The 21,746-nt window shown below is 43.5% G+C and overlaps 1 protein-coding gene across 2 annotated transcripts in view; it reads left to right on the top strand.

Moving 5' to 3' along the window:
* Window positions 1-21,746, top strand: part of LSAMP (limbic system associated membrane protein) — an 869,682-nt gene that overhangs the window by 355,961 nt on the left and 491,975 nt on the right. The gene's annotated exons all lie outside the window — the stretch shown is intronic.

Raw genomic sequence — 21,746 nt, 5'->3', positions numbered from 1 at the left:
ACGTCAGGGGTTCCCCCATCACATCAAAGATCCTCCCATCAGATCAAAGGTCCTTCTTCACATCAAAGGTCCTCCTATCACATTAGTGAGGCCCCCCATCACATCAGTGGTCCTCAACATCACAATAGAGGCCCCCCTTCACATCAAAGGTCCTCCCATCACATTAGAAGCCCCCGTTCACATCAGAGGTCCTCCCATCACATTTAGAGGCCTCCCATCACATCAGATTTCCTCCTCCACATCAAAGGTCCTCCTATGACATTAGTGAGGCCCCCCCATCACATCAGTGGTCCTCAACATCACAATAGAGGTCCCCCTTCACATCAAAGGTCCCCCCATCACATTAGAAGCTCCCCTTCACATCAGAGGTCCTTCCATCACATTTAGAGGCCCCCCATCACATCAGATTTCTTCCTTCACATCAAAGGTCCTCCCATCACATCAGAGGTCCCCCATGACATCTGAGGTTCTCCCATCACATCAGAGCCCCCATCACATCTGAGGTCCCCTATCACATCAGAGGTCCTCCCATCACATCAGAGGTCCCCCATGACATCTGAGGTTCTCCCATCACATCAGAGCCCCCATCACATCAGAGGTCCCCCATCACATCAGAGGACCTCCTTCACATTAGAGCCCCCCCCCCCAATAACATCAGAGGTTCCCCTTCACATCTGAGTTTCTCCTATCACATCAGAGGCCTCCCATCACATCAGAGGTTCCCCTTCACATCGGAGGTCCCATCACATCAGAGATCCCCCTTCACATCAGAGGAACCCCCATCATATCAGAGGTCCTCAACCCCACAACAGAGGTCCCCTTCACATCAAAGGTCCCCTCATCACTTCGAAGGCTCCCCTTCACATGATAGGTTCTCCCATAACATCAGCGCCCCATCCCCTATAACATCAGAGGTCCCCCATCACATCAAAGGCCCCACTTCACAATAGAGGCCCCCCATTACATTAGAGGGACCCCATCATAATATAGGTTCCCTAGCACATCAGAGGAACCCCTTACAGGCCCCCACCATCACATCAGAGGTCTCTCTTCACATCAGGGGCTCCCCTTCACATCAGAGCCCTCCCGTTCACATCAGGGGCTCCCCTTCACATCAGAGCCCTCCCGTTCACATCAGGGGCTCCCCTTCACATCAGAGCCCTCCCGTTCACATCAGAGGTCCCATCACATCAGAGATCCCCCCATTACATCAGAGGAACCACCATCATATCAGAGATCTTCAACATCCCAACAGAGGTCCGCCTTCATATCACATCAGAGGCCCCCCATCACAGCAGAGGCCTCCCATCACATCAGAGGTTCCCCTTCATATCAGAGGTCCCATCACATCAGAGATCCCCCATCACATCAGAAGAACCCCCATCATTTCAGAGGTCCTCAACATCACAACAGAGGACCACCTCACATCAAAGGTCTCCCCATCACATCAGGGGCTCCCCTTCACATCAGAGGTTCTCCCATTACATCAGAGCCCCACCCCCTATCACATCAGAGCTCCCCCCATCACATCAGAGGCCCCCCATCACATTAGAGGGACCCCGTCATAATATAGGCTCCCCATCACATCAGAGGAACCCCTCACAGGCCCCCACCATCACATTAAAGGTCTCTCTTCACATCATGGGCTCCACTTCACATTAGAGCCCTCCCGTTCACATCAGAGGTCCCATCATATCAGAGTAATCCCCATCATTTCAGAGATCTCAACATCACGACAGAGGTCCGCCTTCATATAAAAAGTTCTCCCCCCCATCACATCAGAGGCTCCCCTTCACATCAGAGGTCCTCCCATCACATTTAGAGGCCCACCGTCACATCAGATTTCCTCCTTTACATCAGAGGTCCCCCATCACATGAGAGGTCCTCCTTCACATCAGAGGTCCCCCCATCACATCAGAGGTCCTCCCATCACATCAGAGGTCCCCCCATCACATCAGAGGTCCTCCTTCACATCAGATTCCCTCCATCGCCGAGTCTTCTCACCCCATTCCGTGCTCGCAGTTGAGAAATACAGCTGTATAGTATAACAACGATGCAAAGATATTTTTCAAAACATTTAGGATATGGCCCATTAGGGAGTACATGTATATATTAAAATGAGGAAAGGAGGCATGCTGGCGCTTGTAGTTCAGCAACTGCAGAATTATCATTTCTGTATATGTGAGTCATTGAATATTCCGAGTTCTAAAGTCCACCGATTTTTTTTTTTTATATTTCATAATAAATCCCCGGAGATACGTTTTCTGCATGTTCTTAGATGCATCAAATAGGAGCGAGGAACTAATCTCATATACATTGTAATCTGCTGATTCGAGATTAATAATTAATGGGCACAAAGAGAACGGAAAGACTTCTGGATGAAAAACTTTCTGACCAGCCCCGGCTCTTACCATTGTATTTAGAATAATTGTGTAACCACGCCGAAAGAAAAGTCCTCTGTACCCGGAGTCATACCTTAATGGAATATAAATCTACAATGATTATGGCTGAGCCGTTAAAATAATCTCAGAGGAATCCATTAAATTCCCACTCCCTGACCCCCCCCTACCCCCACCACCACACTTCTGTTACTTTGCGGCTTTAATTATTAAAATAATAATTTTTAGATCATCATTAGTTTACATTGGTCAATTAATTTATCACCGCACTACATACAGAATACAGAATCCTATATTAATCCCAAAGGGAAACTGTTACATTGTAGAAATTCTTTTGCAGTAAATTCCAGTCGTTGCCTGCCATTGCAGCTGAAATTTCTAATCAGGCTGACATAAAGCAGACTCCAAAATGGGGAGAGTTGTAATACCAAGGGATGAGCCTTTTGCAGGCACTTCCTGTTATAGGGTGACAACTCTTTGTCGCTTTCTCTTAATTGTGCTTCTGCGTTGTCACCTTGCTGCACAGGCTCCCTACAGGGGCCATTCATTTTTATTTTTATTGTAATAAATAATATAATTATTATTATTAATTAATTAATTAATAATTAATTAATATTATTAATTAATTAATTATAATTAATAATTTAATAAAAATATTGTAACTTTTATTATTTTCCAAGAAATTACAAAGTAATGTAAGCAAACAGAAAATAAAATACAATATAATAAAATTACAATGAAGAAGCTATAAAAAGTAATCTGATGGTACCAACATGTTCCTTTTAATCTTTTGAAAGATTCGGGAACCAAAAAAATATCGGATTTTGGAGATATTACTATGTTAAATCTCGAAGCGTGGAAGAATAATGTACTAAGGTCATGTACCAAAGTATTAAGATTCAATGGCTGCTGGTGCTACATTTTGAGGGGCGGCAAACAAACCCCACCCCCCCCCCCCGGTGGTTCCCCCTACCTCCCCCCATGGCTTGCTCATCCGTCCGCCCACCGGCCCCGGCACTTACCCCATCTAGGGTGTGGGAAGATTCGAATTCCTTCCTGTGTCTCCTCCTCGGCGACTTCACGCTGGCTTCCCCCGTGTCGTCTCCTCCTCGGCGGCCAATACGGTCACTTCTTCTCTCAGCCAATCGGGTCTCAGGACTTGCTTCCTGATTGGCTGGGTGGAGAGTGAGGAAGACAATAGAGGATATTAATTTGGGTGGGTTGGCTTGGGACGCAGTGCTCCGGCTCTAATCATGTGCTTTGAGGTCAGACGCCTTGTTCTTATAAGCTAGGCATTTCATGGTTATTCTCTACAACAAATTCACATCAGTAGAATATTATTGCAAACAGCGAATCGCGTGTTCCAGGGCGCAGGATAATGCCCCGTACACGCGGTCGGACTTTCCGACTACAAAATCCGTCTGATTTTTTCAGATGGATTTTGGCCAAAACTTGTCTTGCATACACACGGTCGCACAAAGTTGTTGGAAAGTCCGAACGTTCTGAACGCGGTGGCATAAAACACGTACGACGGGACCATAAACAGGCCAGTAGCCAATAGCTCTCGTAATTTATTCTGAGCATGCGTGGCACTTTGTCAGTCGGAATTGTCTACACACGATCAGAATTTGAACGATCGGATTTTGTTGTCGGAACCAGCTCTCAAACTTCGTGTGCCGGAAATTCTGACGGAAAAAGTCAGAAGTCCGATCGGATTTTTCCATCAACGCGATCCGATCGCACATTTTCCGTCGGAAAGTCCGACCGTGTGTACGGGGCTTAACTCCTTCTGATCAGAATAACTGGGCTTGAGGTAGAGTTGTGTCTGTGTACTTTGTTTTGTTCTGTATTTGCATGTATTGGCTTACATGCAGTGAATCATTTACTGTAATTTTGCGTGAAAACCTTTAATAAAATCTTTATGGAAAAAAGAAAAAAAAAAAACTTTCAATAAATGGTTTATTCCATGCTGTTCATACTCACTCAGTCACTATGAGATTCCTTTTCTGGAAAAAAAAAAAACCTGGTTGATCGTGCTGCTCTCTATCGCCTCCTTCTGTTCATGTCCCCAATTCAGCTGGGGATTTTGCAGAGCAGCGTTGGCAGCTCTGCACATGCTCAGTTTTCAGTGAGTTTCTAGGCTGAGCTTTTCCTTCCTATCACATCTGAGCTGCCCATTGGACTACAGTGGAACCTTGGTTAAGGAATAACGTGATTAACGAGCGTTTTGAAAGACAAGCAACTTTTTTTTTTTTTTAATCCTGACAAGTGTTGTCTCGCAAAACGAACAGAATTCAAGCTAATGTGGTGTGCAGTACTGCATTTTATGCAGAGGTGCGGGGGCGCTGGTGACACTCGAAATGGTTCAGACCCATTCGAGAATACTCGGAATCACTCAGAATTACTCGGTTCTGAGTGTTTCCGAGCCTTTCCGAGGGTTTCCAAGTTCACCCGAGCTGTCCTCAAGTGTTTCCCAAGGCTCTCCGGCGCCCCCCCCCCCCCACATCTGGCCACACGCGGTATTGCATGCAATATAATCACGTCAATGCGGAACGAATTATAAACTCGCTTTTATATGCGAGTGCTTTGGATTACAAGCGTTCTCCTGGAACGGATTATGCTCGTAATCCAAGGTTCCACTGTATAGAGTCACACATGTGGGCGTATACACAGTGGCAAATGACAGACCACGCCCTCATTCCTCCTCGTCCATGCCCACTAAACACAATGGGGGCAGGATATTACATGTACAGTAGATTGATGGAGGCTTCACCTCCCTCTTATTCTAAGTTAACGGCTGGAGGGGCGTGACACAGCATGTGACTGACCCACCATGTTATTGACAAAAAAAAATTAAGATTTGATTTTAAATATATATTTTTATGACAATTTAAAGCAGTTTATTGATAATAATTATTTATTTTTATTCTGTATTCCAAAGGCTGTTTTTTTTTTAACATGTGACCAGCAGCAGAGGACTAGGAGCTCCTCCTGCTTATGTTTCCCTGTAGACAGGCTGAGAGAGAGCTGGGTCATGTGACAGCTGTATATGGATTAGGAAAAAGGTGCCATCATCAACAGACAGAAATAGAAGGGCCAATGTAAATTAAACCAGTTTAGCTGCTCAGTGTACATGCGCCAGTGATATCTGTGTCAATTGCCACTTTATGCACTGGCATACCTGCATAAATCTCAGGCTGTCTGGACAGTATAATCACATGCTGAGTCAGCAGCCTCCGCAGACAGCTTAACTCTTCAACACAATTTTACTTTGTAATATAACTTCGAAGTTTGCCATTATGTGAACCATATTGTTTTTAGATTTTACCCATAATTCCCCTGCCTTTCTCAAGAGCAGCATAACGATAGAAGAGTTTGGGCTGGCCTGGCACACCGTGCCGACTCGCTCTGCCCAAATAGGATGAGTAGCAAGTACTTTCAGTATAAGTGGGAAGTGGGTGCTTTAGGGAGACACTTAAAAAAATAGGCCTCGAAACGCGTAGCCACGTGCCCTCCACTCTCCCAGGCGCTGACATCACACATGGACTTTCCTCTGGCTGTCTGACTGATCTACATGGCTGCTTAAGCATTTTTAGGCTGGTGGCCAGTTTTGTCAGACAGCTAATGCACAGTGACAGTCCCTACTCTGTCCCTCCTCCACAGGAACCTAAAAATGTCCCTAGCTCTGTCCCTGACCTAACCACTACACAGAATTCCCACCCACCCACAGGGAAAGGTTCCTTTTTTAAGCAATGCCCACTTCAAAGATGGTCGCTGGGTCAATCAGGGCAGCAGTGTCCAATCGGACAGCAGCTCCCCTGAGGACACCTATGGAGTCCTCAGAGAAACCTGGTTTCCCTCTTGTCCTCCCTTCTCCCAGCACTGCGGCCGCCAAGCAGTGCCAACCCTGTAGGGAGGCTTAACTGCATCTGCTGGTAAACTCATGGCAGTCCCTAGTGGACAAAGTCTGCATTACAGGCACTTGTTTATTTAAATAAATACACATTTTACTGAACTTAGGCGCACCCTCTGCTGTTTTTCTTTGTTATTTCCGCGATCCCGCAGTCTCTTGAGAAGCTGCACTGAGTCACTGATGCCATCTGAGTTAACCCCTGCCGTGCCAAATATAGACTATGCGCTGAACAACCATCTTAGAGGAGTTTCTGTTTGACAATTTGCACCACAAAATAGCATGTTTACTGTCACAATGTCAAGATTAGGCAAATCGACAAAGTCTCTTTAAATTAGGCCAGTGGCCTCCAAATGGTGTCCAGGTCCAGATGTGGCCCTTTGCTTGCTTTTATCTGGACCCTAATGGGGAACAATTCCTCTCACTGATGCCAATGATGGGAGGCAGTTCCTCTCAATAACACCAATTGGGCCCAATAGCACCAACAGTGGGGCACAAGTCCTCCTACTAACACCAAAGATGGGACACAGTTCCTCTTAAGGACACCAACAGTTGTGCCCAATGGCACCAACTGTGGGGCATAATTCCTCCCACTGACGCCAATTAAGGCTTCATAGCTGAAACGCTTCAGCATATAGCCTGTACCCCTGTGCCCATATAACGAATAAAGTACTTTTATTCAAGAGCATCCAAGCTGCCAGCCTGCCTGATTCAAAAATTGTACCTGTGGGGCCCAAGCGCCCTGGCAAGAGCACCAGATCACAGTTTGTGGACTCTTATATTGGCAGTGGAGCTGGAGTAACAATTTGTTTCTCTAGCACCAAAGATGGGTCACAGTTCTTCTCAATGACACCAACAATTGGGCCCAATGGCACCAACTGCGGGGCATAATACCTCCCACTGACGCCAATGATAGGGCGCAATTCCTCCCACTACCAACAAAGATGGGTGACAGTTCCTCTCAATGACACCAACAATTGGGCCCAATGGCACCAACCTTGGGGCACAATTATTTCCACCGACGCCAATGATGGGGCACAGTTCTTCTCAATGACACCAAAAATTGAGCCCAATGGCACCAACGGTTGGGCACAATTGTTCCCACTGACGCCAATGATGGGGCACAATTCTCTCCACTGACTCCAACAATGGGGCACTATTCCTCCTAATGACATCAACAATTGGGCCCAATGGCACCAACCTTGGGGCACAATTCTTCCCACTGACGCCAATGATGGGGCACAGTTCTTCTCAATGACACCAACAATTGAGCCCAATGGCACCAACGGTTGGGCACAATTCTTCCCACTGACGCCAATGATGGGGCACAACTCTCTCCACTGATGTAAACGATGGGGCACTGTTCCTCCCAATGACACCAACAATTGGGCCCAATGGCACCAACCTTGGGGCACAATTCTTCCCACTGACGCCAATGATGGGGCACAGTTCTTCTCAATGACACCAACAATTGAGCCCAATGGCACCAACGGTTGGGCACAATTCATCCTACTGATGCCAACGATGGGGCACAATTCCTCCCCCTGACACCAACAATAGGGCCGAATGGCACGAACGATGGGGCACAATTCTTCTCACTAACTCCAAGGATGGAGCACAATTCCTCCCAATGACACCAACAATGGGGTACTATTCCTCCCACTGACACCAAAGATGGGGCATTGCTTCCCCCACTGATGTCAGTACCTTTTCTTCTCCCAAAGGCCAAAGGTGCAGTCCCCCTAAAGTGTGAAGGACGGTAAACTGGACCTGTGTTTAGAGAGTTTGAAGACCCCTTCATTAGGCCAGTACCAGTTATGGCTAGCCTTCTTGGCTTGCTTCACGGATGCCCTTGGTTCAACTCCCACCATGGAGCTGTCTGCATGGAGTGTGTATGTTCTCCCCGCGTAGATGTGAACTTCCTCTAAGAAAAACATATTGATAGGCGCTTTAGCTTTCACCCCAAATTGGCCAACCAAAGAATATGGCTGGGGCACTGGATTGCCAGCTCCTTCGACAAGCCGGGGCCGATACAGTATGTATGGCTCTACGTACTCAGTGACAAGACGTGTTGGAACGCTATAAACTGCCATTTACATCCAAACAGTGAGGACATGCTTTTGTGAGCTGAATGAGCCCCGGTACAGAAAGATCTCTATACCTTCAAGGACAACTCCGTAAAATATAATGTACCACCTGACATATTTTCTTTTGCAGAGTTTGACCTGCTTTTGTACTTTACACATAAATAGATTTATACATTCATCTCTTCTACTGTAACACATTGTCCAACGCACGCGCACGCGAGTGACATCCCCGGTACACGGTAAATGTTTTTTACAGTTACAGAAAAAAATTATATTAAAAAAAAAAAAAAATGATTTGTTCTTGCTTTTTTAACCCCATCTGATTTACTCAGCGCTGTTACTAAACCTGTTATATTTAAATGTATTTTATCTGCTGATTTTTTTTTTTTTTACCACTTTATATTGGACTTTGAGGCCCCATTAACATAAGGCGATTTAAAAGCCCAGTTTTGGGCATCGTTATTGCTAACAGCACCCCAAACACACTACCACGATTGTCACTCAACAGAATCACGTGACAATCGCGGCAAAACGCAAGGTTAAAAATCGGGATAAGCTTGTTGCCCAAAAATAGGGGGGGAGCTTCTTTTGAGCATCGGGCACGCATAGGGCAGCCGATTCCCTTCATTGGGCTGCCCTATGCAGGCTGTGGTTTTCCTGCATGTAGAGTGCCTTGCAAAAGTATTCACCCCTCTTGGCTTTTTACCTATTTTATTACATTTACAGCCTTCAGTTCAATGTTTGTTTGTTTTTTATCTGAATTTTATGTGATGGATCAGAACACAATAGACGTTGGTGAAGTAAAATTAGAAAAATATATACATAAAACTATTTTTCAGAAATTAAAAAATGATAATTGGCATGTGCGTATGTATTCACCCCCCCTTTGTTATGAAGCCCATAAAAAAGCTCTGGTGCAACCAATTACCTTCAGAAGTCACATAATTAGTGAAATGATGTCCACCGGTGTGCAATCTAAAGCCCCGTACACACTATCAGATTGTCTGCTGAGTTTTTCCTTCAGATTTACCAAAACCATATAATATGAGGTCAAACCTTAGGAGTTTCAATGTGTATGTGATCAGGCAGGCCCTTCTACTACATGGTTTTGGTAAATCTGAAGGAAAAACTCAGCAGAAAATCTGATAGTGTGTATGGGGCTTTAGAGTAGACCAGTGGTCTCCAAACTGTGGACCTTTGCTTGTTTTTATCCGGCTCTTAGGGCATTATTCCCCCCACCATCAGCAACAGTGGGGCATAGTTCCTGCGACACCGACAATGGAACACTATTCCTCCCACTGACACTAATGATGGAACACTGTATGTCCCACTGACACCAATGATGGGTACAATTCCTCCCACTGATTCCAACGATGGGGCACTATTTCTCCCACTGACACCAATGATGAGGCATTATATCTCCCACTGATAAATGATGAGCACAATTCTTCCCACTGATTCCAACAATGGAGCACTATTCTTCCCACTGACACCAATGATCAGAAAATCTGATAGTGTGTATGGGGCTTTAGTGTCACATGACCTGTCATTACATATACACACACCTTTTTGAAAGGCCCCAGAGGCTGCAACACCTAAGCAAGAGGCACTGCTAACCAGACCCTGCCATGAAGACCAAGGAACTCTCCAAACAAGTAAGGGACAATGGTGTTGAGAAGTACAAGTAAGGTTTAGGCTCTAAATAAATATTCAAATCTTTGATGATCCCTAGGAGCGCCATCAAATCTATCATAACCAAATGGAAAGAACATGGCACTACAGACAACCTGCCAAGAGACGACCGCACACCAAAACTCATGGACCGGCCAAGGAGGGCATTAATCAGAGAGGCAGCACAGAGACCTAAGGTAACCCTGGAGGAGCTGCAGAGTTCCACAGCAGAGACTGGAGTATCTGTACATAGGACGATAATAAGCCACACGCTCCATAGAGTTGGGCTTTATGGCAGAGTGGCCAGAAGAAAGCCATTACTTTCAGCAAAAAAAAAACAAATGGCACATTTTGAGTTTGCAAAAAGTCATGTGGGAGACTCCCAAAATGTATGGAGGAAGGTGCTCGGGTCTGATGAGACTAAAATTTTACTTTTTGTCCATCAAAGAAAATGCTATGTCTGGCGCAAACCCAACACATCACATCACCCAAAGAACACCATCCCCACCGTGAAACATGGTGGTGGCAGCATCATGCTGTGGGGATGTTTTTCAGCAGTTGGGACTGGGAAACTGGTCAGAGTTGAGGGAAAGATGGATGGTGATAAATACAGGGATATTCTTGAGCAAAACCTGTACCAGTCCATGTGTGATTTGAGGCTAGGACGGAGGTTCACCTTCCTGCAGGACAATGACCCCAAACACACCGCTAAAGTAACTTGAGTGGTTTAAGGGGAAACATGTAAATGTGTTGGAATGGCCTAATCAGAGCCCAGACCTCAATCCAATAGAAAACCTGTGGTCAGACTTAAAGATTGCTGTTCACAAGTGTGAACCATCCAACTTGAAGGAGCTGGAGCAGTTTTGCAAGGAGGAATGGGCAAAAATCCCAAGTGGTAAGATGTGGCAAGACTCATAGAGACTTATCCAAAGCGACTTGGAGCTGTGATAGCCGCAAAAGGTGGCTCTACAAAGTATTGAGGGGGGTGAATAGTTATGCACATTGACTTTTTCTGTCTTATTTGTTATTTGCTTCACAATAAAAAAAAAATCTTCAAAGTTGTGGGCATGTTCTGTAAATTAAATGATGCAAATCCTCAAACAATCCATGTTAATTCCAGGTTGTGTGGGAACAAAACACGAAAAATGCCAAGGGGTGAATACTTTTGCCAGGCACTGTAAATCATTCCTGCTACACAATTATTTTTTATTTTATTTTTATACTTTCTATTTGTTTCTATTTCTATTTTATTTTTATTTACATTATTCATTTTGCACTGATAAGATTTCATAAATTGATTGCCCAGTTTTTCATATTATTTTTTTTATAAATTTGTATTTTATTTTTATACTTTCTATTTATTTCTATTTTATTTTTATTATTAATTTTAAACTGCTAAGATTTCATAAACTGATTGCCTAGTATTTCATATAATTTTTTTATTATTTTTCATTTTATTTTTATACTTTCTATTTATTTATATTTATATTTTTGTTATTAGTTTTACACTGCTAAGATTTTGTAAATTGATTCAGATTTCGTTAAAACATTAAAATTACACTTACACCAAAAGATAAAAGTATATTCCACAATAAAACAATATTTGTTTCACAGTATATTTTTGTTGACCTTCCCACCTAACTATAACATATGTATATCTTTATTGTAATTATTCCAAATGATTCCTGATGTTCTGGGTAAAGATAGCAGGGGGATCACAAAGGTCACTATGCGACGCGTTTCATCGGCTCCAAATCTCCCACTTCCTTAGGCTCTATTAAACCGCATTAAAGCATTTGTTATATTCTTATATTCATATTATTCATATTCATATAATTCATATTATATTCATATCATATTCCTGATATGTGTCTGCTATACCATGTACTTGTATGAGAAAGTATCCTGTTCTCCTTGCATTGCTTCCTTTATCTAAAATCTCTAGTGCACCTGCCAGTCCCTCTGATTTCTATTAAAAACTAACCACACTAAGCAGGAGAGCATACAATGGTCAATTCTCTAGCTATGTTGGGAAATCAGTATGCTCTCCTCCAATGATCGGACCTGTCCTGACACCCCCGTCCCCTGCACAGCTATTCACTGGGAAGCTCAGTGCGCTGTTGCTTCTTCTCCCCCCAACTTTTTGCAGCTGAGAACAGAGGGAATGTGATCAATTATAAAAATGGGAAAACATATATTTATCATGTTTTTTTTTTATATATCTATTCAAAAATGTTTTTCCTTTCGTTTCTATTTTAAACTGAATGGGTTGTTGTACAAGGTGATCACTTTACAATCACTTTAATAAAACATGCCAAACTCTTCATTCAATAAAATAATTATACAGAAATTATATTATTTTAACCGCTTTTCAAAATGTTCTAGAGGGCAAGTGGTTAAGCCTTCATCCAATAAAATAATTACACAGCAATAGTATTATTTACCATAGATTATAACACAAAGGGAGCGCTGAATTCATACAAAGAAAAAAAATATTAATTTAATTATTAATAGCAATAGGATCAGGAGACTGAGGACCACCCCAACACCTACGCCACGCCACGCTCCTTTCATGCCTCCCGGCGTCTTGCCACGACCCCTTCACACCTCCAGACGTCTGATATCTATAGCTTGGTTGCCACACTGTCAGATTGGCCTCTGGGCTTGTGGACACACTTGTTACCAGTTTATGAATCAGCTAGAGATTTGAGGATAAAAGCACCCACATCCCATGGTTGAATAGCAAGTTTTTTTTAAATATCAATATAAAACACAGTATAAAGTCATATACATTGTGTTCTATATATTCCAAAATTAAAATCAAACATTATTTTTGAAAAAAACTTTAAAAAACGAATTCATGCAGTCATAATGAATGTACAGTGGTTTCCATGCAATGTGTTTCACCATGAAATGGCTTCTTCAGGAGGCCATGAAGCCCTGTACAGAATATCACTATAGATAAATGAAAAAATTATATTATAAGTTTAATTCATAAACTTCATACAAATATCAATACACAAAAGTACAAACACAATCGTATATGTCTATACAGTCAAGATTCAGTGGCGACCTGCAATGCACCAGATTCCAATGTTTTTTTTTTTGTTTGTTTTTTGAAGCATGCGATTAGAGCCAGAGGCTTTAATAGGCTTCAAAAAAGGGTGGGTGACTTTGCAGTTGTAAGACAATAGAGAATTAATATTTGCTATTTTTTTCCTGACTCTCCTCCTGGCCAATCAGGAAGTGGGTCCTGAGACCCGTCACCTGATTGACCGAGAGGAGAAGCGATCCTATTGGAGGAGGAGGAGGGAGGAGGCACAGGGGAAGCCTCCCTGAAGCACCAGGAGGGTTGAGGCGCTGCACGCCGCCTGAAGGAAGAACTGCCTATGACCTAGAGGAGTTAAGTGCGGGGTTTGGGACCGACTGATCAACCGGGAGGAGGTAGTGGTTGGATTGTTTGCCGCCCCCCCCCCCCAAAAAAAAAAAAACATACCCACTGTCAAGAATTACCCTTGCACCCAGGGTAAGATGAATCTTTCTTGCACCCAGGGTAAGATTAATCTTTCTTGCACCCAGGGTAAGATTAATCTTTCTTGCACCCAGGGTAAGATGATCCATCGGTTGACCTGTCAATTATTATCTTGACTGTACAGACATATAAGATGGTGTTTGTACTTCTGTGTTTTGATATTTGTATGACGTTTATGAATTGAACTTATAACATCATTTTTTTTCATGTATCTGTAGTGATATTCTGTACAGGGCTTCACGGAACTCCTGAAGAAGCCATGTCATGGTGAAACATGTTGAGTGGAAACCAATGTACGTTCATTACGACCGTATGAATTGGTTTTTAATGTTTTTTCAAAAACGATGTTTAACTTAAACCTTGGAATATATAGAATAAAACCTAAAAAAATCCCTTTTGTGTACTTTCAAAGAAAACTTATTACTGGTAATTACTACCCCATCTGTCTTGGATCATCACCGTTCTGCCAAAGGATTTACTGAAGATAGCCACAGAGCTTATGATATAGACTTTTCTACTTATTACATGTGAGTGGCCAATTTACCTTTTTTTTATTATAAATAAAAAAGATCAATTTTTTATTTTTTTTTGCAGTGTACATCAGTCATGTTACCATTACAGAAAAAAAAAAAAAAACATCTATTCTTTGTTGTCTGTTCCCTTGTAACGATCTGACCTCGAACAGCCCCTCCCCCGCTATACGGCATTGCTAAGTCAGAAGTGCTTGATTGGCCTTTATTTAATGGCTGGCATAAAAAAGTGGAAGTAGATTAAAAAGAAACATTCAATCAAGAAGTACAGGGATGAAACATGACCCGAGGACCTTCAGAATCCCTTGCAGCGTGACACGAGAGTATAAAAGAGCAGCCATTGTCCGCGCCTCTCCATCAATGACACATGGTAGGGCTCTTAATTGGGAGTTTGTCCGAAGACACAAAAAGCAGTAATAGCGAGAGCGATATTCACCTAATAGGAGATGTTCTATGGATTAGTTGTGCGGCAGACCTGTCTCATATAGCCGTCGCCGGGGCTCACATAATCCACTTAAAGGGTCGCTCCGTCAGAACTGCAGTACATTGATTTTTCATCTTTGCACAAATTGGTGCGGATATATTTGGTACTCGTACACAAGGGTTTTAACACCTGAGGTTTCAGCCCCAGTATATTGTACATAAGTACACTTTCATTACATGGATTTACTGTGCTGATAGCACAAGGTATTTTTGCTTGGCGCTAAGCATATCTAAAAATTGGTAGATGTGGGAGAGTAAGCCCTTGTACACACGGTCGGACATTCCGACGGAAAATGTCCGATCAGGACCGTGTTGTCGGACAATCCGACCATGTGTGGGCTACATCGGACTGTTTCCGTCGGAATATCCGGCCGACAAATTTTTAGAGCTGGGCTAATAAAATTTACGACAACATGATCCAATCGGACTTTGTCCGATCATTTGTAGAGAATTCCGATCGGACAAAGTGCCACGCATGCTCAGGTCAAATTCCTAGACCAAAGCTATTGACTACTAGCCTGAACGTAGTCCCGTAGTAACGAAATAACGTCATCACGTTCTGAACGATCGGATTTTCTGACAACTTTGTCCGACCGTGTGTATGCAACACCGGTTTCGGACAAAATCTGATGGATTTTGTTGTCGGAATGTCCGAACGTGTGTACAAGGGCTAAGGCCACAAGACAATCTCTTCTGTCTCTAGAGCAGCCTTTTTTTTTAACCAGGGTGCCCAGGTGCCCTGGGGTACCTTGACATCTCTTCAAGGGTGCCTTGGCAAAATGCCTAAAAATTGTCCAAAAATTGTATTCAAGCTGGCGTGTGGCCGAAGCCACAGGTTTTCATTCTGCACCATTACAATCTTCTAGCTGCCAGAGTCCTAATGACCAATGGAGTCATGGGTTGATATTGAGGATGGCAGTTGCCTGCATAACATTCTTCTTTGACCGCCCCTCTCCATCACTGTTGGGGTCTCATTAGCTGAGTGATAGAGAAAAACCCAGGGAGAAGAGGAACATTTGAATACAAGTCAGTACTAGTTTGTAAAAGTGTATTCACCTCTAATGTTGGGTGTCCTACATGTGGGGATGTTGCCAAGTTATGTAAAACTATTAGAATTGTTTTTACATTTTAGAATGTGGTGCCTTGAGGCTGTCCATTATTTTTAAAGGGTGCTTTGAAACTGTCCATAATTTTAAAAGGTGCCTCGAGATTGTCCAAAATGTTAAAAGACGTCTTGAGATTGTCCAAAATTTTAAAAGACGCCTCGAGATTGTCCAAAATTGTAAAAGGTGCCTTGAGATAGTCCATCATTTTTAAGGGTGCCTAGAGATTGCCCATAGTTTTTAAAGGGTGCCTTGACTGAAAAAAGGTTGAAAAACCCTGCTCTAGAGGTCTGTCATGGTCCAACTCAGAGACCAATAGCTATAGCAGTAAAGAGGCTCCGACTGACCAGGGGGATGACAAGCAGGTCACCATGGCGTATGACATGGTCATGGTCTAAGCACTAACCGGTATTTACCAGAGCTCCTGATGGTGAAGAAGGGTTTTTGCTGGGTGTTAGTACACAGTCGTGGTCCTCAAGATTAGCCCACCAGAAGGTGAGAAAGCTTGGGTCCAGTAGCAGAAAGAGCAGGTAGGGATCAAGCAGAAGCATAGTTGAGGAACAAGCTGAAGGTTGGTAACAAGTGGTTGCAGGTTGGAATCAAGAAGAAGCATAGTCGAGGAACAAGCCAAAGGTCGGTAACAAGTGGTTGCAGGTTGGAATCAAGAAGAAGCATAGTTGAGGAACAAGCCAAAGGTTGGTAACAAGTGGTTGCAGGTTGGAATCAAGAAGAAGCATAGTTGAGGAACAAGCCAAAGGTTGGTAACAAGTGGTTGCAGGTTGGAATCAAGAAGAAGCATAGTTGAGGAACAAGCCAAAGGTTGGTAACAAGTGGTTGCAGGTTTGGGTAAAGTGAAAGCATAGTAGAGGAACAAGCCTGCAGGTACACAAAGAATGAATATATCAACTGGAGAGAGCACAATAATCTAGCAAACAGGCAGTACAGAGACATGGCATAAATCAGGAAGTTCATGGGAGGAGTAAAGAGTTCAAGGTTCACCAGAAATGAGAGAAAGCAAGAAAGTCCACAGGATCAGACAGGGAGCTGTCCAGCATCTCAGGTGGCTCAGCAAGAAGAGCCACTGCCAGACGCAGCAGAGGTTGTGGACTCAAAACTCGGGTCCTGACAGGGACTCTGTTGGTGAGATTCCTGAGTTCTTGGGTCTGTACAGCTGCTGTGGACAATTTGAGGAGCTCCTACTGAAAGGAGGTAAGGGGAGGGATGGAGATCAGAGGAGAGTTGGGATGTGATAATAGAGGAGGCACTGGAAGTGACTAAAACAGGAGAGCAAAAAATAGGGGAATATGAGAAGTGTAAAAAAAGAGGAGCCAGGAGAGATTGAAAAGAGAGGCAAAGATCAGACAGGAGGGGAGAAAAGAGGAAAAAAAGGGTGAATATAAGACATGAGAAAAAAATGCAGGAATGGATAGAGGAGGGGAGAGGAGAGAGAGAGAGAGAGAGAGAGGAAAGGGGGTAGAGAAGAGGAAGAGAAAGGAGAGGTGAGGTAGAAATTGAGAGAAGAAGAGGGAAGAATGAGGGAGAGGCAAGGAATGAAGAGGAGAAGAGAGGTGGAGAAGTAAGATGGGAGAGGAGGGAAAGGAGTGGGAGAGAGTAGAAAAGAAAAGGGAAGAATGAGGGAGAGGAGGAAGAAGAAAGGATGAATGGAGTGAAGGAAAGAAAAGAGAGGAGGAGGACAAAGGAGAATAAGGAATAGGGGAGGAGGGAAAAGAGAAGATAGAGAGAGAGAAGAGCAGAGTAGGGAAAAAAGGAAAAAAGTGATTAGAGGGAAGACAATAAGAGAGGGGAGAAGTGAGAGAAGGGCAGAAGAGAATGAAGAAGGAGTGAAGAGAGGAGGGGTATGAGAAAAGAAAAAAGAGAGAGAGGAGCAGAGGTAGGGATGAAGGGAGAAAAGGGGGGGGGGGGTGATGAGGAGAAAGTAGAAAAGAGGAAAGAATTAGGAGGGAGAGGAGAAGAAATGAGAGGATAGCAGAAGAGATGAGAGGACAAAAACGAAGGGGAGCAGAGAGAAGTGGGTAAGAAGAGAGTAATGGAGGGTAGATGAGAATGAGACGGGACAAGAGAGGGAGAGAGACAACAACAGAGGTAGGGAAGGAGAGCAGAGGAGGGAGGTGGGAAGAGAAGAGGGGGAGAAGGAGAGGACAAGGAAAAGGAAGGGGGAGGCTAAAACAATGGAGAGAAGAGGTGAGGAAAAGAGCAGAGGAAAGTATGGCAGAGGAGAATGAGGGGAACATAAAGGAAAGGAGAGGGAGAAAGAAAGAAAGAAGAGAGCATTTAGGGGTGAAAAGAAGAGGAGGGGAAATGGAGAGAGTGGTGGGGGGAAGAAAGGGGGGGGGGAGAGATGAAAAGAAGAAGAGATAGAGGAGGGGAGGAGAGAGGACAGGATACAAGAGTCTGGGAGAGGAGAGGATCAGTGGGGAGAAGGAGAGAGGAGAGGAGGTCACTAGAAAAGAATATAAAAGGAAAAGGAAAGGGGAGGGCGTAAGATGAGAGCAGGAGTAGGGATGGGGAGAAAGGGAAGGAGAGGACAGAAGAGAAGAGAGAGTGGAGGAGGGGAAAGGAAATAACAGGTGTCAAGGGACTGTTTTAGGGGTCTATCTAAACCATATTTTCATTTTTGATGAAGTTCTCCTTTAACCCCCCTAGCGGTAATCCCGAGTCTGGTTCGGGGTAGGAATATACTGATAGGAGCGGTAACCCCGAGCCAGACTCGGGATGGCTTCGCTCGATGCAGGGGAGGACACAGGGAGCGTTACTTACCTTGTCCCCTGGATCCAGCGATGTCCCCCGCGCTGTGCGATCGAGCTGTCCTCCGCTCGATTCACAGTGCCGAATGCCGCCGAGCTCCGTTCCCTGCGACGTTACGGTGCACGGGAGCGGAGAATGGCGGCAAATTCAAAAAAGTTAAAACACACTAAACACACACAGCACTGTAATCTTACAGATTACAGTGCTGTATTAAAAAATACACACCCCCTTTGTCCCTAGTGGTCTGTGCAATGCCCTGCATGCACTTTTATATTATAAATACTTTTTTTTACTGCCTGGAATTTGGAGATTGTCCATAGCAACCAAAAAGTGTAAATTTTTCAGTGTTTTAGGATTTTATTACATTATTGAATAATTTTTATTATTCTTTATTATATTATAAACTTTATCATACCCGGGATGTCTGCTAGACTCTGGTTTGAACAGATTTAAGAGCGTTATTCTAAGAATTACAGGACTACAAAATAAAAGCCAGATTTCCATGCAAAATAATTGTACCGCTTTCAGCACCTTATTCCAGACTGAATCATACCGCCAGGGAGGTTAACTGAGCAGCACTAGCCTATCATGTTACCTGTCTTTGGCTAAAAACCACCCAGACCACTGCGTGTGGTTCACATCAATTTTAATCACGTTTTTACACAACATACCCAATCCACAGTTAAACAAGAAAAGCTCTCGTGTCACCACCTAACCCAATCACTGGATTACGTACGAGTATATTACCTCGGTGAGAGGCTTGTTGATTTGGCGTTAGACTCACTATTTATTTTTAGCATAAATTTCATCAATCTCTGCAGAGCCCGGCTGGCAGAAAGACCTCTCAGTCGTTTTTTAGCACAGCACAATTTGGCGGAGAACCTCCTCTCGCCGGAGCCTTGAAGTTTCTCCGGCACAGAATTGAGTTCACTGGCACCTCTGTAAAAGAATGAATTATTATCATTATTATTTCAAGGTAACTCAACTTCAGCGGGTCATATTTCAAGGCCCGAGAAGGATTCATAAGAGGCCGTGACTGAACCGCGGTGTGCGATTGCAGGAGAACAATGTCTACTAAAAAATCTTGTCTGCGGGAGAAGGGGGAAGCGGGGAGGGTTGGAGGGTAAAGAGTTCAGCTCTGCGAGTTATACCGGGCTTGGCGAGCGCCGAAAATGGCTGCCTAAACTCCTAATTCATTTTTTTTTTTTCGGAGACGTGCATAGACTTCAATGTAAATCTTAGCTGAATGACTTCAAGTTTTCTAGCACTCTTGATTTCATCTTTTTTTTTTCTTATTTTCTGCATCCCCGTGCTACATATCTACAGCAGACTCTTTGGATCCACTTCATGTTTAGGTGAACTCCAGTGATGGCTGCAAGCCTGTGTAATGTGCATTGGCATGGCAATTTGTAGGCCAAAGGTGACAACATAGGAGCACAAATGAGAGGTAGGACAGAGCATTGTCAACCCTGTGAACTGGAAAAGGACATTTATGGCAGGATCACCAGTATATTTATTGAAAGCACAGCCTTTTTCACCCCTTTTAACATGGCAGAGTTCCTGAAGTAACTTTCCAAGCTCAGAGAACCCTTTGGTAGTTGAATTCTCCTGACATTTGCATCAAGTTTGCGTGGAAGACATCACTGGACTGGGAATGCTCAAGGCTACCTAGCGACAAGTTAGAAGGAATTACTTCCAATGGGTTGGATCACAATTGTATGTGGTAAGCGATAGACTCCATTGGAGTCTAGGCTGCTACCTTTCTGATAACTAAAATGGAGGCATTACTGCAGTGAACACTTGGGTGGTTAGAGAGGAGCGCCCGATGTCCAAAAAGAAGAAGGTCTCACTTGATGGATTTTATAGTTGTTTATTGAAGATAAGTTATCTTGTTAACTTCATAAACTTGTTTACTTTTATCGCCAATAAACAACTATAAAATCCTTTAAGTAAGACCTTCTTCTTTTTTGACATCGGGCGCTCCTCTCCAATGACCCTTACATGTGCAGTCAATGTAAAGAATCCCCCTCTAAAAATATCATTGGTGTCAGTGGTTATTCATTTGAGAGGAAGAAGGCACTCATTGCTCAAGGAACCCCTAGAAACTTCTGGAGGAACCTTGGGGTACCACGGTACCCTGGTTGAGAAAGGTTGCATTAGCATTTTAAAATTTTAAGGTTTAGGTTTATTGGTAATCACTTAATCAAAGCCAGTTATTTGTTACTAACAACAGTAGGTAAAGTGAACAGAAATGGCGTCAAACCCCAATCCCCAATTGCCCCTGATTGGTTGGGGGAAGAGTTGCAGTTGGTTAGGTCTTTTATTGTTGCTCCACCCTCTCAAGCACTTGTATCTGATATTAGTTACTACAGATGAGCAAGCATCGGAAAAAGTTCAATCACCTGTGGTTTGGCCGAAAAAAAAATAGCAAACCTCTGAAATTTTGAGTTCCCGAAATTGGAGCCCCAATTGAAGTTACTGGAAACCTAAAAGAGGTTCCAAAAAGTATGTTACAGAGCAGCAAATTATGTAAATTTTGGGGAATGGTTTGGGAAGCTCCTGACCTCCAGATGATGGAACCTAATAATAGCCTTAGCCACTTCCTTTAAAAGTTCTACCATAGATACTAATATAGGAAGTTTGGACCTGGTTGCATTGACAGGCAAGCTAAAGGTGCTGAGGCAACAACAGATGCTGATATAAGGCAGAAACATCCTTTGGAGAAACCTTTGGTTCCTTTTCACCAAAAGATAACAATGACATTTCGATTTGGCTCAAGAAACCCAAATTCATTAAACTGAGTTGAAATCTAACAAATTTTGAGATCAACCCTAATAGTGACATCAGCAGACAATAATGAGAATTGTCACCATGTTGTCACTTGATCACCGGAAGCATATATACACATATAGACTGTTCACTTTGCAAGGAAAGTTGCACTTTGCAAGACAATCGCCCCCATAGCTTAGTGAATGTGGTGAAAATTCACTTTGCAAAGAATATCCAAACATGTGCAAAGAAAAAAAAAAAAAAACAGCATTTTTGCTTGAGCATGACTGGCTGATGGAAGTAGAAGAGCTTCAACTAAGTCACTACCCTCTGGAGATAATTTGCAAAGTGCAACATTCCCTGTAAAGTGAAGTCTATATGCCTTTAGTAAATCAACAGCACTGCTATCTTGCAATTGTAGGGCAAAGTGATAGTTCCCTCCCCCGTGACCTTATAATTAAAATACCCCAGCCCCCCCTCCCCACCACACCTTACT

This window comes from Lithobates pipiens, unplaced genomic scaffold (assembly GCF_037356315.1).
Source record: "Lithobates pipiens isolate NorthernLeopardFrog02 unplaced genomic scaffold, aLitPip1_a1.2 Scaffold_16, whole genome shotgun sequence".
Taxonomy (NCBI): Eukaryota; Metazoa; Chordata; class Amphibia; order Anura; family Ranidae; genus Lithobates; species Lithobates pipiens.
This window is presented reverse-complemented; position numbering and strand designations above follow the sequence as displayed.